Source organism: Python bivittatus, unplaced genomic scaffold, assembly GCF_059951505.1.
Source record: "Python bivittatus isolate LINGU-HERP-01145 unplaced genomic scaffold, Pbiv_v1 ctg000200_np1212, whole genome shotgun sequence".
Taxonomy (NCBI): Eukaryota; Metazoa; Chordata; class Lepidosauria; order Squamata; family Pythonidae; genus Python; species Python bivittatus.
In genome coordinates, this window is record NW_028277040.1 from 12,410,349 (window position 1) to 12,426,401 (window position 16,053).

At 40.4% G+C, this 16,053-nt stretch overlaps 1 long non-coding RNA gene across 1 annotated transcript; it reads right to left on the reverse strand.

Annotated features, from left to right (window-relative positions):
• Positions 1–2,406: 2,406 nt before the first annotated feature.
• Positions 2,407–15,437, reverse strand: LOC148216540 (uncharacterized). The gene is made up of 3 exons (XR_015795233.1): positions 15,318–15,437; positions 13,328–13,531; positions 2,407–2,528 (listed from the first exon to the last, which is right to left on the reverse strand). It is a non-coding gene; the product is annotated as an uncharacterized LOC148216540 (long non-coding RNA).
• Between the last annotated feature and the right edge of the window lie 616 nt (positions 15,438–16,053).

A 16,053-nucleotide genomic window follows, 5' to 3' on the forward strand; every position in this document is an offset into this window, starting at 1 on the left:
TTAGGCCAGTCTATTCTCATTCAGCTATAGAGAATTCAGACACTGAAGTGGAGTCAAGGCCACCCAGACCTCAGGAATGCAGCCGGCACCATGTAGAAAGTCAAAAGATTGCAAGGTGGGAAAATAGCAGAAGGAAAGGAAAGGAATCTGACTGAAGCTGTGGCTTTGCAGAGTCTGTCCTCTGTAAATCAGGTGCTTCAGTTTCAGCTGCACTGGAAAATCTCAGGTACTTCTGTGGTAGTCCTCACACTGTCAGCTTGTTCTGTGGCTGCTTCTTATATTCATAACCCTTGAACTGGATCTCTAGGACCAGGCTAATATATTTGGTCTGCTTACTGGAACTTTGACTCTTGGTTTCACTCAGAATGGTGCTACTGCTTTTTCAACTGGGACTTGATTTGTGACTTGACATGCAATGTCACCAGATTGACTATTTGTCACCAGATTTCAGCAGTACAATTTGGGGATGAAATTAGGGATATCAGATCCGGACTTCAAAACTCTGGATGGTCACTAGATGGTAGCAAAGATATACAGAAAACTTTGAACCTTTTGCTGCTATCTAGTGGTAATTTGGATTTCTGCAGCCCAGATCTTGTAGCTATGAGTGAAACAGGAGACATAAAAAGGAAGGTGGAGCCACTACTTGCCCATCCATGTTCTAGATTATCCTTCTCATGATGGAGAAGAATTGAAATAAATATTTTAAAATACTCTATTTGAGAATAATATAATCCTTTGCTAGTACACTTGCCCCTAAACTGGTGTCCTCTAATGTGCTTGGACTACAACTCCAAGAATGTCTTGGTAACATGGCTCTGCCAATGAAAATCCAGTTTTATTATATCTGGGGGACATCACATTGAGTAAGGCCAGGTTGAGGAATATTTAGGCAACATCAGTAAGATACAATTTTTTAAGGAAGTGGTCACAAATACTGTAAGTTCCTTGGAAAACTTGATTGATAGAGAAGTATGTTCCATATATGTACATCTGGTATAGAGTTGCATTCACCTGCATCCTGTTGTGATGAACTCTATTGAACTAGCTGGAAGTATCTATGCAAACCATGACAGTTCAATACAACTCATTGCTGCAACTGGACTCCATCACAACCTGATGTATTTCTGTGAGAGGACTGTCCCTGGTGTAGTGGTATGGTCATGAATCTGTCAGTTTTGCTTTCTCCTACTTTTTCTCCTGAAAAACTCAGGTTCTTGTCACGACATTTATGGGGAAAGATGGAGATTTAGGTAAATTCTTATCTAAAAACAATCTGAGTTTTGACTTATTCTTGGCTGTGGGCCTCATTCTTAGAATGTGTCTTAAAGGTTAGCAGGAGACTACGTTTATTAGGAATGGCCTGATTCAGCAAAAGCCATTGAAATCTGGCAATATATATGATTGTGATAGCAGGGGAGTTGCTAGTTGGGCAAATAGGACTCCTGGAATGAAACGACAACCTGAGATCTTTATGTAACAAGAGGCCCCTTCTTACCTATAGGTAGAAGATATGTCTTTATGACTTAAATGGCAAGGCCAGTCCAAGACACTTTCCATCTGTGGCAAAGGATGAGATTGTACTCCTCTTGCAATTCCATGTACAGAAGATGACTAGACTTTCGGCGGAGTCTTATATCAATATTGCTAATGGGACATGAGTGTGCACTGTACCTGAGAAAGAACATATAGTATGCAGAAATGTTTCCTCAAACTCCAGTAGAGGAAAAGCACCACAGGGCTCAAAAGAAAAATGTGGCTTTATCACTGTCTCCCACCCACCCAAATCTGCTGCCTATGGGGGTGGCACAGCATGGCAGTCCGACCCCGCTCAAAGGGCCTTACTTCTAGCATTTGAATGTAGCCAGTATGTCTACCCCACAACCAAAATGTTAGGTTATAAAGAAACGGTTATGTCCTGACAATCAAAACCCCACAGCTAAGTGGGATTTATGGTAATATCATTTTAGCTCTGTCCTGCCATTCTTCATTGTTTCAGTGCCTATTTATGATCATAATGATCATAACATAACTTGTCTGACATTATCAAGACAATATACTGATTTTCTAATGGAATTCCAAAGCAATTTGGCTCCAGTGTGCTATTTTTAAATGCCACTAGACAGTATACCACCATTACAAAATTATCTTGCTTTGTCCTTTTTTTGGGGGGGGGGGAATCAGCTACCCTTCTTTATTTTGCTGTGGTGTTTAATGAGAATTTTAAAACATAGTTTTCTATTTAAAATTCTCCTTATGTTACATTCGCACTGTCAGCTTTGACAGCACCAAAATATTCAGATAAACGAAAAAGATTAGATGACAGGTTTTCACTTTGTTACCGATATTACAGTACAAGGAAAGAGGTGGCTTCAGTTTGTCAAATGTAACAGTGAAGATACTGAGCTTATGTTTATGTTAGTAGCAGAATACAGAGAAACAAATACTTAGGAAATTCCATCTGTGTGCCAGGGCGGTTTTCTTCCTTATAACTGCAACAGATCCTTATTTCTTCCCCGCTTGAACTCCTATATGAAAAAAAGAAAAACTCATTTATAAGTACACACACACACACACACACACGTTTTCATGAAAATGTAAAAACACTGCCAAATCTGGAATCTTGTGGATTTAAAATTCACACGATAAATTAAAGCCTCCTGGTTTTGTTAAAAACTAAAACACGGACAGCAGAAATTGTGCGTGGTGTGCAGGAGGAAGAATGATTCAAAATGGGACATGAAGAAGCTATAATGTTGGCATAACACATGTGTCCTCTCATTCAAATGTTTCCCTACTCCATTCTGGCTTTGTTAGCAGTAGGTATTATGGTACTGAGTACTGTCATTATGCACAGGCCAATCGCAACTGCATGTTTTCCATGACCACCCACCACAAGAGAAGAAACAGATGCCTTGGTCACTCACTGCCACATTGCCATTCCCTTGCAACACTGATCAAGGACACAGCATGCTTGTTATTAAGCACTACCTCCCACTTTGCCCCTTGTCCCTCCTCCATACCTGTGACCTGTCATTTTTGGATGCAGGTTTAGATCTTGTTCAAAAATAGCCTGATAGGTCCTAGGCATGGAGCATCTCTGCATCTGCAACCAATTAGTCATGCAACCTGGCTAAATACACAGTTCCAAACACCCACCCATACTTGTCCAACCTTGCCCAGTTCCACATTTAGCAAAGTAACTGGTGGTGGTTTTCCCTCAAGCAGGCAATGCTTGGGGGGAAGGAAAATGAAGCTGGAAAATCCAGTCATTTTCCTTAACTGATCCTGCATTAAATCAGTAAGGATAGGACCACTTGCCAGTCTTGTACCTGTGGCAGAATAGGAATCAGAAATGAGGGCTGCACAATTTTCTGCCAGCTCAAGGATTGAAGGATAACATTTTAAAACAACCATCTAATTTTGCTAATTAGACCAAATTCCTGTTACATATCCAGTAGAGTAAAAGGAATTTAGACTACCTTATACAATATATATCAGTCTAAGACTTGTCAGAGTAACATTCCTAGGATTGTACTGTAAGTCATTTTGAGGGGGCTTTTGCTAGAAATAGAATACCACCATCACCAGCCCCCCATGCCAAAGAAGGATGGGTGAATATGTTATTTTTAGTTTTTTCCAGTTTCTTAATTTTTGTAAATATGTGAAGTTCCATTTTTATTTATCTCTTCATATTTTGCACAAATATCAAGTTTGGTTTGCTGAATCTAAGTTTTTTTTCCCCCTTCTCAAAAGCTCATAATAAAATTGCATTTATTTTGGTGCATATTTCTCCAAACGTAAGCATTTTTTGCTTGCAGTTACAATTTTGCAGTTATAATTTGTCAGCTTTTGCAAATGACTTCCCAATATGGTATTGTCTTGAATATATACAGTCTGTACTTCTTTTTAAAAGAAATCTTACTTTAAAATGCTACATCCTTTGGATTTTTTTTGAATTGCTGGTGAACTACACTGCAAAATTCTGATAATCTTGAATACATTTTAATGCATTGGTCTGAAAATATGAAATTAGGTCAATTTGCATTCAGAGATGAACGAGCCCAGGTTCTCTCCCATCCCTAAAGTCAAAAGGGAGCCAAGCTGTCCCCAGAACTGAAAAAGCAAAGCAATTGTTCTGCCCTTTGATAATCGATCAGGCATCTCTTTCGACTTCAGTAGCCTGGACCCCTTGTATCTGACCTTGAGAAACAAAAAGGCTACAGAGGCATTTTCAGCTTGATCTGAACAGGAGAGTTCTGTGTCTAGAGGTTGAAAGAACCTGACAATTCTCACTGGCCTGTCATCTCTTCAGGGATGCCTATTAAATCATAAACATGGCAGAGATTAAAGACTTTATTAATGTTATTGGTGGTTTGAGATGAAATGCCATGCCTGAAGGGTCCCCTCTTCTCTTTAATGAAAAAATGTTCATCACCTTCTGAATCTATAATACTGAATTGTCATTGATGAAGTTCTGTGATACTCTGATTTTGACTTGAGGAGGGGACTGAAAAGGCTGGAGAATAGTATTGTCAAATTCCACACTGAGCGATGAAAAAAGTTGTTCACATGCTTGAAGATTTTTACAACACAGTTCTATCCTATGCATGTTTTTTTTCAGACATAGGTCACTTGGAGGTCAGTGGGGCTTATTCCTCAGTCAGTGATGCAGGATTGCTACCTAACGTATTCCTGTGTAGGAATTCTTGCAACCATGTGCAGATTGTCATTCTTCGAAGCAATAATTCTAAGTGTAAAAACATATTTATTTTGATTTCTCTTCCATTGGCATGGATAGTGCTTTAGCACTTAGCAGCAGTGACATCCTGGCAACTGACAAAATCTCTAGAATTTTGTTAATCAGCTCATGGAGATCCCCAGCAGCCTCTGGGGATGTACTCATGTCTGTCCAAATGCCTCCTATCACCTGAGCTGTTTCATATCACATTGCCACACCTCAGCCCGCCCCACCTCTTTCATGCACCAATCACGGGAGAGCAGGGCGGGGTTGGCTTCCTGAGGGCACAGGCATTGGCAGGCCACCCTACAAGAGCACTAAGATAGAGCCTGCCATAGAGGAACAATACTTAACTTCCTGCTGCACCCTTCCTTTTTCTTTCAAACTTCAGTTAATCCTAGGTATATCAGCTCCTTGCAGAGACCTGAACCTGTTTTCATCTTCTTCTCCCCATTTGCTTCCTTGCAAAAGAACCAACAAGCTATCTCATGCTTTCTTTCCCTTTCCAGTCTCCCCACTAACATGGCCTTTAATCCATGAATCCAAGCTTTGGTGAAGAAGAGGGGGGAAAGTCATGGAGTGGCAATTGTCTTTTCTTTCTCCTTTCTTTGCTCCCAATGCAACCTGCAAAAGTAGATCAGATCTGGGCTGTCGCTCTGCTTTCTCCAGGGTCCAGTAACTACAGTATCTCAAGAAAAACCCAGCCATCAAGAGAAACTGGCATGCTCTTTTATTTATAAAACCAGTGAAATACATCATCCAAAGATGTCAATCGTTCTCTTGAGGTGCTTTTCAATTGCAGATGAGTTTGGCATAATAGTGGTCATTGATGAAGATGTGGAGCCTTAGTGGCTTCCAAGCAGATGGCTTGCAGTGCTTCCTTCCAAGCTGGGTCCTGGCACACCCCCTCCCCTCCAGTAGCTGGTCATTGCCTGTGCAGCCAATTTGTCCTGGCTGCCAGCCTCTATGTTTTCTGCTAGTTGGCAGCTGCCATTTTTAAATTGTCCTGCACTTGATCCAACAATGGCTGTTAAGTCAATGAACTTTCCTTGCCCTGTGTTTTCCTCTGGAAGCTCACCTCTCCCTTCAATCCTTACATCTTCCAATGAGCACCTTTTTGGATTCTGCCCAGCCTGGCCAGAACAAGTTCCGCTTGCTTTACACTCCCTGTTTATAGTACTGCAAAACTTTTCTTTTCTCTTCCCCCGCCCCCACTTTAAAAAATCCTTATGTTACAACATAGAAATGTTAGGAAGGAGGAGGAGGAGGAGGAGGAGGAAAGTTACAACAACAACAAACAACAGGCGAGGAGGTTACAATCCCTAAAAGAAGAAGGCAGGCACTGGTTGACCAGCCCACAGAGGAGCCAGCCAGTGAGGCTTGCCTTCCTTCCATAGATGAGAAGGTAAGAAACTGGGGAACAACCAGTCAGCTTTGTCTGTAGTCTGAGATAAGCACCTATCTGGCCCTGTTGCCAAGCTACTGCAATCCAGTTTGGCATTTTTAAAGTAAGCTTCAGGAACAGGTGGTAGCAGCACAAGAGTCAAGAAGCTTAGGCTGCTGTGGAGAATTGCTCTTAGAGTGAGGAAACCAGAGCTGTAAAATGATGCCCAAGTAATTGATATTAAGGCTCTTGCAATTCTACCTGATACCATCTCAATGTGTTGGACTTCAATTCCCAGAACACCATTTGGCCATGCTTACTCAGGGCACATCTGGAGGGCAGTAGGTTGGGAAAAAGTTACTATGTACACTAACCTGGGCATAAGTGTCACTGCAATCAATGGGGCTTATTTCTAGGAATACAACCTAGAATAGGATTGTTACTGATAAAAGTGAATGGCACTTCTAAATAAACATGCACAGACTCACCATTGTTTCTGGTGCTGTTTGGGTTAAATAATTTGCTCGGATAGCTGCAGTATTCTCATGGATTGCAATAATATATTTTTATCGTGGCTAACTATGGCAACCAGGATACACAACACTACCTTTAGGCATTATAACACTAGCTATTTTATTTTACAGAACCATCCAAGCCATCTATTTTTGAATTTTTTCTTTCAGTAGGGTTTGGTATCAGCAGGCACCTGCTGAGGCCACAGTGGGAGTAGGAGACACTGCCAACATTTGGAGGCCGTTCTTGAGCAAATGAAGGACAAAGTCCAGCTGCAATGCAAGATAGCTGCACTATAATTCATTAAGAAGTTCAATACTATTTCCCATGAAATAATCAGCCCATCGATGCAAGAATGTCCTTGTTGTGCATAAGGACTCTTTTATGAAAGGCCACCATCAAAATAACATTGTTTATAACTTCTGTATTTAATTTCCCCTGACCTCACTGTTTAACTCAATGGCCACACATCAGAATAATATTCCATGCATCTAATGAATTGGATAGTCTAGATGTTTATGAGAACGTATGACTTTTTGTAGTTATTTCTTTTTCTCTTGGCTGTCTCTTTCCTTTTCTCCATTAATTCATTTGTTCATTCATTCATTTCCATTTCAAAAGGCAATAATCAGTTTACTACGAGAAAAACTGATGAGTTGAAGGAAAAAGAATTACATTGCTGCCTACATAATTCACCATAGACATAGTTACTTTGTAATGGTATCAGATTTCTTTGAAATATGGAAGAAAAGAGAGAATGGGGTGTGGGGGGGGAATGGCCCATTAAGAAATATACACTAAGTTTCTTAGGCTGTTACTTCACACACATAGTTCTTCTATGATTCTATGATTCATTTAACCAGGATCTAAAAGAAGTGGTTGGCAGATCATCTCCTTAGTGGTCTGGCAGGTCATATCCTCAGTGGTTGAGCATCAAGAAAAACAAATCAAAGAAAACTCATTTTTGGAGCCTGGAATGTCCACACCTTGCCGGATAGAGAAAGGTGTCAAGCCCTGAAAGACGAACAGCACTCATAGCAGCCAAACTTCACCATTATAGCATTGATGTTGCTGCACTCAGTGAGACCAGGCTGGCAGATGAGGATTCATTACAGGAAGCAGCAAGTGGATATATGTTCTTTTGGAAAGGGAAACCACAAACTGACAACAGGACTTATGGAGTAGGTTTTGCAATCAAAACTGCTCTGCTGAAGAACAGCTCTACTCTATGCACTGGAATAAATGAACATATTACAAAGTTCTGCTTTCCTCTCAGCAAGTCCCAGTACATCACCATTGTCAGTGCCTCTGCACCAACTCTCATGAGCCCAGATGAAGACAAGGAAAGTTTCTATGAGGACCTAGACCAGATTATTCAAACAACCCCTGCCAGCGACAAAGTCATCATTCTGGGCAACTTCAACACTAGGGTGGGGACAGACAGCAACAACTTGGATGGAATCCTTGGGAGACATGGGGTGGGAAAACAAAACGGTAATGGCCTGCTGCTTCTGAGCAACCTATGCATCATTAACTCGATGTTCAGACTTGCAAACAAGTACAAAACAACCTGGATGCATCCCAGGTCCAAACACTGCCACTTGCTTGACTATGTCAAAGTACATTACCGTGATCTTAAGGATGTCACCATCACCCGAGCTATGCAAGGTGCTGAGTGCTGGATAAATCACGGACTCATCCAGTCGGTCCTCAACCTGCACCTTTACAGTCGTGTGAGAAAGAAAGTACACCCTCTTTGAGTTCTATGGTTTTACGTATCAGGACATAATAAAAATCATCTGGCCCTTAGCATTTCTCAGAAGTAGGTAAATACAACCTCAGATGAACAACAACACATGACATCTTACACCATGTCATCATTTATTTTACAAAAAGAAAGCCAAAATGGAGAAACCATGTGTGAAAAACTAAGTACACCCTCACTGCTTCCACAGGTATGAAGAGGCTAAGTAGCAGCCAGGTGCTGCTAATCAAATGCCCTTGATCAATTGATCATCAGCAAGTGTGACTATCTCTATAAAAGCCAAAGTTTTAGGAGTTTGAGCATTGAGGTATGTGTTAACACAATGCCAAAGAGTAAAGACATCAGCAATGATCTTAGAGAAGCAATTGTTGCTGCCCATCAATCTGGGAAGGGCTATAAGGCCATTTCCAAACAATTTGAAGTCCATCATTCTACAGTGAGGAAGATTATTCACAAGTGGAAAACATTCCAGACAGTTGCCAATCTTCCCAGGAGTGGATGTCCCAGCAAATTCACCCCAAGGTCAGACTGTGCAATGCTTAGAGAAATTGCAAAAACATCCAAGAGTTACATCTCAGACTCTAGAGGCATCAGTTAGCATATTAAACGTTAAAGTTCATGACAGTACATTTAGAAAAAGACTGAACAAGTATGGTTTGTTTGGAAGGGTTGCCAGGAAGAAGCCTCTTCTCTCTAAAAAGAACATGGCAGCACGGCTTCGGTTTGCAAAGTTGCATCTGAACAAATCACAAGATTTCTGGAATACTGTCCTTTGGACAGATGAGACCAAAGTGGAGATGTTTGGCCATAATGCACAGCTTAACATTTGGCAAAAACCAAACACAGAATATCAGCACAAACATCTCATACCAACCATCATGCACGGTGGTGGAGGGGTGATGATTTGGGCTTGTTTTGCAGCCAAGGACCTGGGCACCTTACAGTCATTGAGTCGACCATGAACTACTCTGTATACCAAAGTATTCTAGAGTCAAATGTGAGGCCATCTGTCCGACAGCTAAAGTTTGGCTGACACTGGGTCATGCAACAGGACAATGATCCCAAGCACACCAGCAAATCTACAACAGAATGGCTGAAAAAGAAAAGAATCAAGGTGTTGCAATGGTCCAGTCAAAGTCCAGACCTCAACCCGATTGAAATGCTGTGGCGGGACCTCAAGAGAGCTGCGTGTAAACAAATGCCCGCAAACCTCAATGAACTGAAGCAATGTTGTAAAGAAGAGTGGGCCAAAATTCCTCTACAATGATGTGAGAGACTAATAAAGTCATACAGAAAATGATTACTTCAAATTATTGTTGCTAAAGGTGGCTTTACAAGCTATTGAATAATAAGGTGTACTTAGTTTTTCACACATGGCTTCTCTATTTTGGCTTTTTTTGGTAAAATAAATGATGACATGGTGTAATATGTCATGTGTTGTTGTTCATCTGAGGTTGTATTTACCTCCTTTGAGAACTGCTAAGGACCAGATTATTTTTATTATGTCCTGATACGTAAAACCATAGAACTCAAAGAGGATGTACTTTCTTTTTCACATCTGTAAGTCTAATTTGAAACAGATCAATTGATATGAGCTAAAAATGAGTAGTTCTGCACTGGCTTGAGAGATGAGATGGGGAAATGTATGACCCTGTGCAACCTTTCTACATTTTTGGACTCAAAGGGCAGCAGAATTTATCTTTGTCTGGAGGGCCAAAATGCCTTGAGCAGACCTGAAAGGGAAACTACTGAGTGATCACCCTGAATGGGCAGAAACTGCACAACACACACACATACAGAGAGAGAGAGAGAGAAACCATAATCCATTCTTTTGATTGTTAAACGTGCAGTGCAATAGCTGTAAATATTCTGTTATGCCAAGAGTGAGCGAGAGGAGAGAGAGAGTGTATTGAAGCAGTACAGTTCAGTTTATTAATTTATTCAGAGCTGCTACTTTAGTCGCACAGATATTTTAACTTTTAATACAAGTTAATTTGGAGGGTTTTAGAGCATTCCCTGATAGACAATGGCTGAATGATGCTTCACAGAAGCCTTTAAAAGTTTATTGACCTTAAATAATTTAAATCCATGCATTTGCAAATTAATCTCAAGCAAAAAGTGAAGATTACACTTCATAAATGTACCTTTAAGAGCTTAGAACTGGATATAACAATCTCTTCCCGCTCCCAACCCAGTTTCCTAGCAACACCCACACACTTAAAGTGAGTTTGGCCAAAGCAGGAAAGCTTGATTGCTGATGAATACATTCACTTCATGCATTCCATCTGTAAGCTTGCCTTTAATTAATGGCTCCATACTTACCATATTTTGATGGAGGTCTAGCTTTAAGAGTAAAAAAAACCCCACTTTGTCTTTAAACTTGGATTTGATTTCCAAAAACAATGGAAGGAATAGTGCCCACTTTTGATGCAGATGGCAAATTGAATATTCAGTGGGATCCTACAGAATGAATCCACAAATTGGGACAACTAGGATTTCCACTGCCTCTGCAGTTGACATGGAAGATCAGATTTTTGGAAGTGTACATTTACACCCACACGCACACTACACAAAGACAAACTTTGATTTGAAATAGAAAAGAAGATGATTACATAAGGGATAGCCTAGGGCTTTCTGGAAGCTGTTTTTTTTCTTTTTAAACCCAAGATAGGCCCCACAGCCAAAAAATGGTTGCCTTTCATCTAATTCCCTGTTACTAGATTGCACTGGAACAAAATGGCTTTATAGTGGCAGACACTTTCCTCTATCTAGGCATTCATATATCTGCCGGGCAACCACGTCTGGGTTGCAAAAATCTTCTCCATCATTACATGGCAGCAAAGTAACTGTTTGCTGCCATCTGGTGCCTGTCTTGATTTTTAACCCAGATCTGACCACCTGATATGTTGGTGTCCTTCCTCCCTGCACCCAACCCTCACCCAGATTGCTAGGACAATATCTGGAGCTTTGTTCTACCTCCTAACTCTTGCCAACTGTCACCAGCCAGCTGCTTTCTGCTTCTAACGTAAATGGCAGGCTAATATGCTAACAAAATGTATTAGCCCTTATTTTGACAGACAGCTCTGAGAGGAGGCCTGCGGCTGTTGTGTCCATTATGCCACAGCTGAAAGCCCAGCTAATTCACAAAAGGATGATGACAAGCGCGTGCAATCAGGAAAAATTAGACCCTCTGCCAGCAGTGGAGGCTGAGCATGCACGACAACTGCCAGCAAACCTTGATCCAGATTCTGGCATCGATGGTTGGCTTGGCAAATACAATGGCAATGAGTGAAACTGGAACACTGGGCAACAAGGCTGCTCTCTGAAGCATTTATTGTCCAAGGCTACAAGAAACAAGATGAAAAGACTTTCAGGGGACAAAATGTGGTAGATGACCTGGGGATGCATTTAGCATTTCTGCAGTATGCATTCAGTGTCCTGGACTTAGCTGTGCTGCTACTATAGAAAAGGAGTAGCAGGGAGGGAGGAAGGAAGGAAGGAAGGAAGGAAGGAAGGAAGGAAGGAAGGAAGGAAGGAAGGAAGGAAGGAAGGAAGGAAGGAAGGAAGGAAGGAAGGAAGGAAGGGGGAAGGAAGGAAGGAAGGAAGGAAGGGGGAAGGAAGGGGGAGGAAGAGGGGAGGAAGGGGGAGGAAGAGGGGAGGAAGGGGGGAGGAGGAGGAGGAGGAGGAGGAGGAGGAGGAGGAGAAGAAGAAGAAGAAGAAGAAGAAGAAGAAGAAGAAGAAGAAGAAGAAGAAGAAGAAGAAGAAGAAGAAGAAGAAGAAGAAGAAGAAGAAGAAGAAGAAGAAAGGAGACTGAGATAACATGATTGATGCAATGTGAAAATGGAACCTAATGGTTTTTGAAATTCCAGTCATAATTAACCACTGGGCAATAGTCAGTCCTATATTAACACATGCACCAATGTGTATTTATTTGTGCACATGCGTTCAAACCCATTCAGTGCTCTGAAATATTGAAAATATATATATATTTCCTCACCAACTATGTCATTAAAATATTTCAGTTTAAAAATGGATAAGGAAACAGTGCCAATTAAAACAATATCAAATCAGGTTTATATTTTCACCACATCAAATTGGAACTGCTTTTAAAGAGAGGAGTCTTTATCCTCCACCAAATATGGAAGAAGTGAAGACTGGTAGGTTACTTGTGAAGCAGGGCTCTTGCAAAATGCAGATGCTACAGATGAACATTCCAGCTCTGGGGGCTCTCTAGCCAAATTGCACTAAATGGGGGCAATCAGAACCCAAGAGTTGATGGGAAGAATGGATTATAGTTCATTGTTTCTAATGAGTATCTGGTACAACTGGGCTGTCCTTGTCTGCACCTTCTCTTCTTACTTGAATAGTGAAGATAGACAACACAATATGGTTCCCAAAACATTGTTCAGTTGACATAGAGGTGGTACTGTCTCTTTGCCTATTGTTATTATCAGCCTAATGATACTGAAGAGTTTGGGAATCAGTGCACAATTATGCAACTTGGATAGATACATCTCCTTCCCCATCGCTTATCTACTGACTATAAGTGTGCATATCCTAACTTTGAATGGTTTTAGAGCACTCCTGGACACTGCATCTAAGAATGATTTTTTTCTCCCTTCTTCCTTGAACAATCAATCTCCATCACATCCCTATTTTGACTATTTTATCTTCCTTTTTCTCTTCCTCCACAGGGTCAGTTTTCAGATGACAGGGGAAAAGTTCCCCACCTGGAAATAAGCACCAACACAATCACACACATTTGATGAGAAGACAAGGTAGGAAACACCTGTAAAGCATGGCATCTGGAATTCTTTTCAACCTCTTAAAAATAGCTCTGTTCTAGATCATGTGATCAGGAAGGAAGAGGGAGGGGGGCTTAGAATGGAGGAGTCAGCAACCTTCTGAGCCCCCGTCCTAGTACCTCTTCTGTAGGATGCATTGGGAGAATCCTTCTGGCATTGCTTTTTCTGAAGCCCCTTGTTGGAACTGGCCCATTTTCCAACGCAGACTTTCTTCTGCTAGCTTCTTGCCCATCTCAAATCTGGTCCCGTTCCGATTAGTTTTCAGAGAGTTATGTTGTCAGACTGACTCCTTGCTCCTCTTTACATAATTGCATTTCGATATTCTGTTGAGTTGGAAAGGATAAAAAGGTAAGAAAGGGATTTGGACTTCTAAAATGGTCCCATTATTGGAGTTTCTCCCTAGATTGTAATAGTCCATGGAAGTGATGCACTAGGAATGTGCTGTTTTTCTTCCTTTTTTTAACCAATCAATAAGGGAAACCTATTTTTTTAGTAGGCGTAGAGAAGAAATGTGCTCAGCTCATATTTTTATATAACCTTTCAAAAATTTGCATTTCCCAAACCTGGAAATAAGCTAGAAACTTATAATGTTGTTTGCAGATCAGAAAGTGCATACAAAACCAGCTACATTACAGCAAAGACTACACAAGTTAGAGAAAATCACATGCAAAAATATGCATATTAAAAATATGTAAAAATTCATAGATAAGGAGGAAATACATGCAAAATATAAATGTTATGAAAATGTGCTTTAATAAGTGTACACCTCTTCTTGCTGACTTTTAAAATCACAGACTGATGCAGAAATGCTATGGAATGGGCAATAAGAAACAAATGCAGAAATGGGATGGAAAAATGAAAAACTAAGCAGAATCAAAGTTGATAGATTTACCCATCTCTATTTTTTTCTTCAAGTAGATATGTACAAATTGCTGGAGCTAGTATTTCTTCAGCTGCTGCTTCTGTGTGCTGTTCTACCAATATACAGTGGTTTATCAATGTGCAAAAATCCATATGTATATCAATAAGACTTAGAATCTGGATAAAACCACACACATTATGTCATGAAGACTGTTTTTGTGCAACACTATCAATGTGTGCGGTTTCTAGGTAATGATAATGACGTGAAACCTGTGGCAAAGTGGCATATTAATTTTAGAAATCCTTCTAATTGAATCAGAATTCAGGATAAATGGAAGATAGGGCAGAATAAACCCAATGAACAATTAAAGAACAGAGCAAATATACCTTAATCTCAGAATGCACATTCCTCTGGCTACAATTACCTTCTCACCAACTAGAAAAATAACTGTCTCATTAAAAGGTGTTTGAGTACATATGCACAGAGGTGTTTTAACCCACAGAAAAGATCTGGTATATTTCAGTCCACACAGCTCAGGAGATTCCTTATAGCTGATGAGAATGGAGAAAGAACAGAAAGAATATACTGGAGCCAGTGATTCTGCATGGTTCAGTTTCTTATCAGCCTCAATAGTCCACTTTATGAGCAATCCACCCAACTAAATACTTCCCAATACCGTTTTAGAATGTAATCCTCAGAAAGCAGCATTAATTGACATATATCCCTCCCGAATACTTCAAATCTAAAACCAAATGAGATGGAATCTAGTGCTTTCTGTTGGCCAGTGGAAGCAGAAGGCATGTTCTACTGTTCCCCGTGCTCCCCCATCATTAGCTCCAGATCCTTTGTGTGAAACAGGACTTAGGAGGTGAGCCTTCTCAGTTATGACACCCGCCCGATGGAACAAATTCATATGGCCCCAACCCTGCTGGCCTTTCAGAAGCCCTTAAAAATCTGGCTCTTTCCTCAGCCCAGGATGTTAATCAAGCCCAGTTTTGCCTGTGCTGAGGAGTTGAGTATTTTACATGGCATCTGTTATTGTCTTTTACATAGTTTTTATATGTATGTTTCTGTTTTATGCTTTGTTAGTCACCCAGAGTTATTTGATTAAAATGGGCATCCATATAAATTCACTAAGTCAGTCAATCAACCAATCAGTCTTTGGGGGAGGAAAGGCAATAAACAAGTACAGTAAGTTATATTATTTTACCAAATAAAAGGAAAAGTTTATAAAAGTATATTTTTACCTTTAGGCTAAAGCATTCCTCCAGCTTCCCAAATTTAAATGTATGATAAGATAGGAATCCCCTGCAACAAAATGAGGGGGGAAAGCAATGAAAAAGGTCTTTAAAAGTTTTAATGGTGTCTTCCAACTTGGAATGACATTTTAATGTGATGTCTTAAATGATTTTTCTTTTCAGCATTTAGAAAGAGTATTAATCTGAAGAAATTCTTCTCTGCCTGCTGGAAGAATAACATTTCAAAGCAGAATATTTCTGGTGGGCAGAATCCAGAATGTATCTGCTGCTTCAGTAGCTGAAGTCGTATTTTAAAAAAACGCACCACAAAGCAATACATCTCTTATATTTCATGTGTGAAATTGAAAGGTCCTACTAAGTTTGGGAATAAATGCCCTAATTTATAAAAGAGGCACATCATGAGAACACCAAAACCTGTGAATTCACTTCAGAGAACAGGACTGAAATTGGTGACCTAGGGGTGAAAAAATATATTTTATGAGTGGTGAGGTTGCTAAAAACAGGTGTGAGCGGTAACAGATTAATATTGCTGCTTTTACTTTTTCTCACTTTATTTTAGTAGGGGTGTTGTTTCAATTAGGTGGAAGGAACATAAGGTGGAGACCCTACTGAAACTGATATCCTATAGGATTTCAATAGGACTTACTTCAACATAGAAGTGTGAAGAGTTTTGCTGTTAACAAATAAGGGGAGGACCTTTCTGTAACGTAAGTTGAAAGACAGC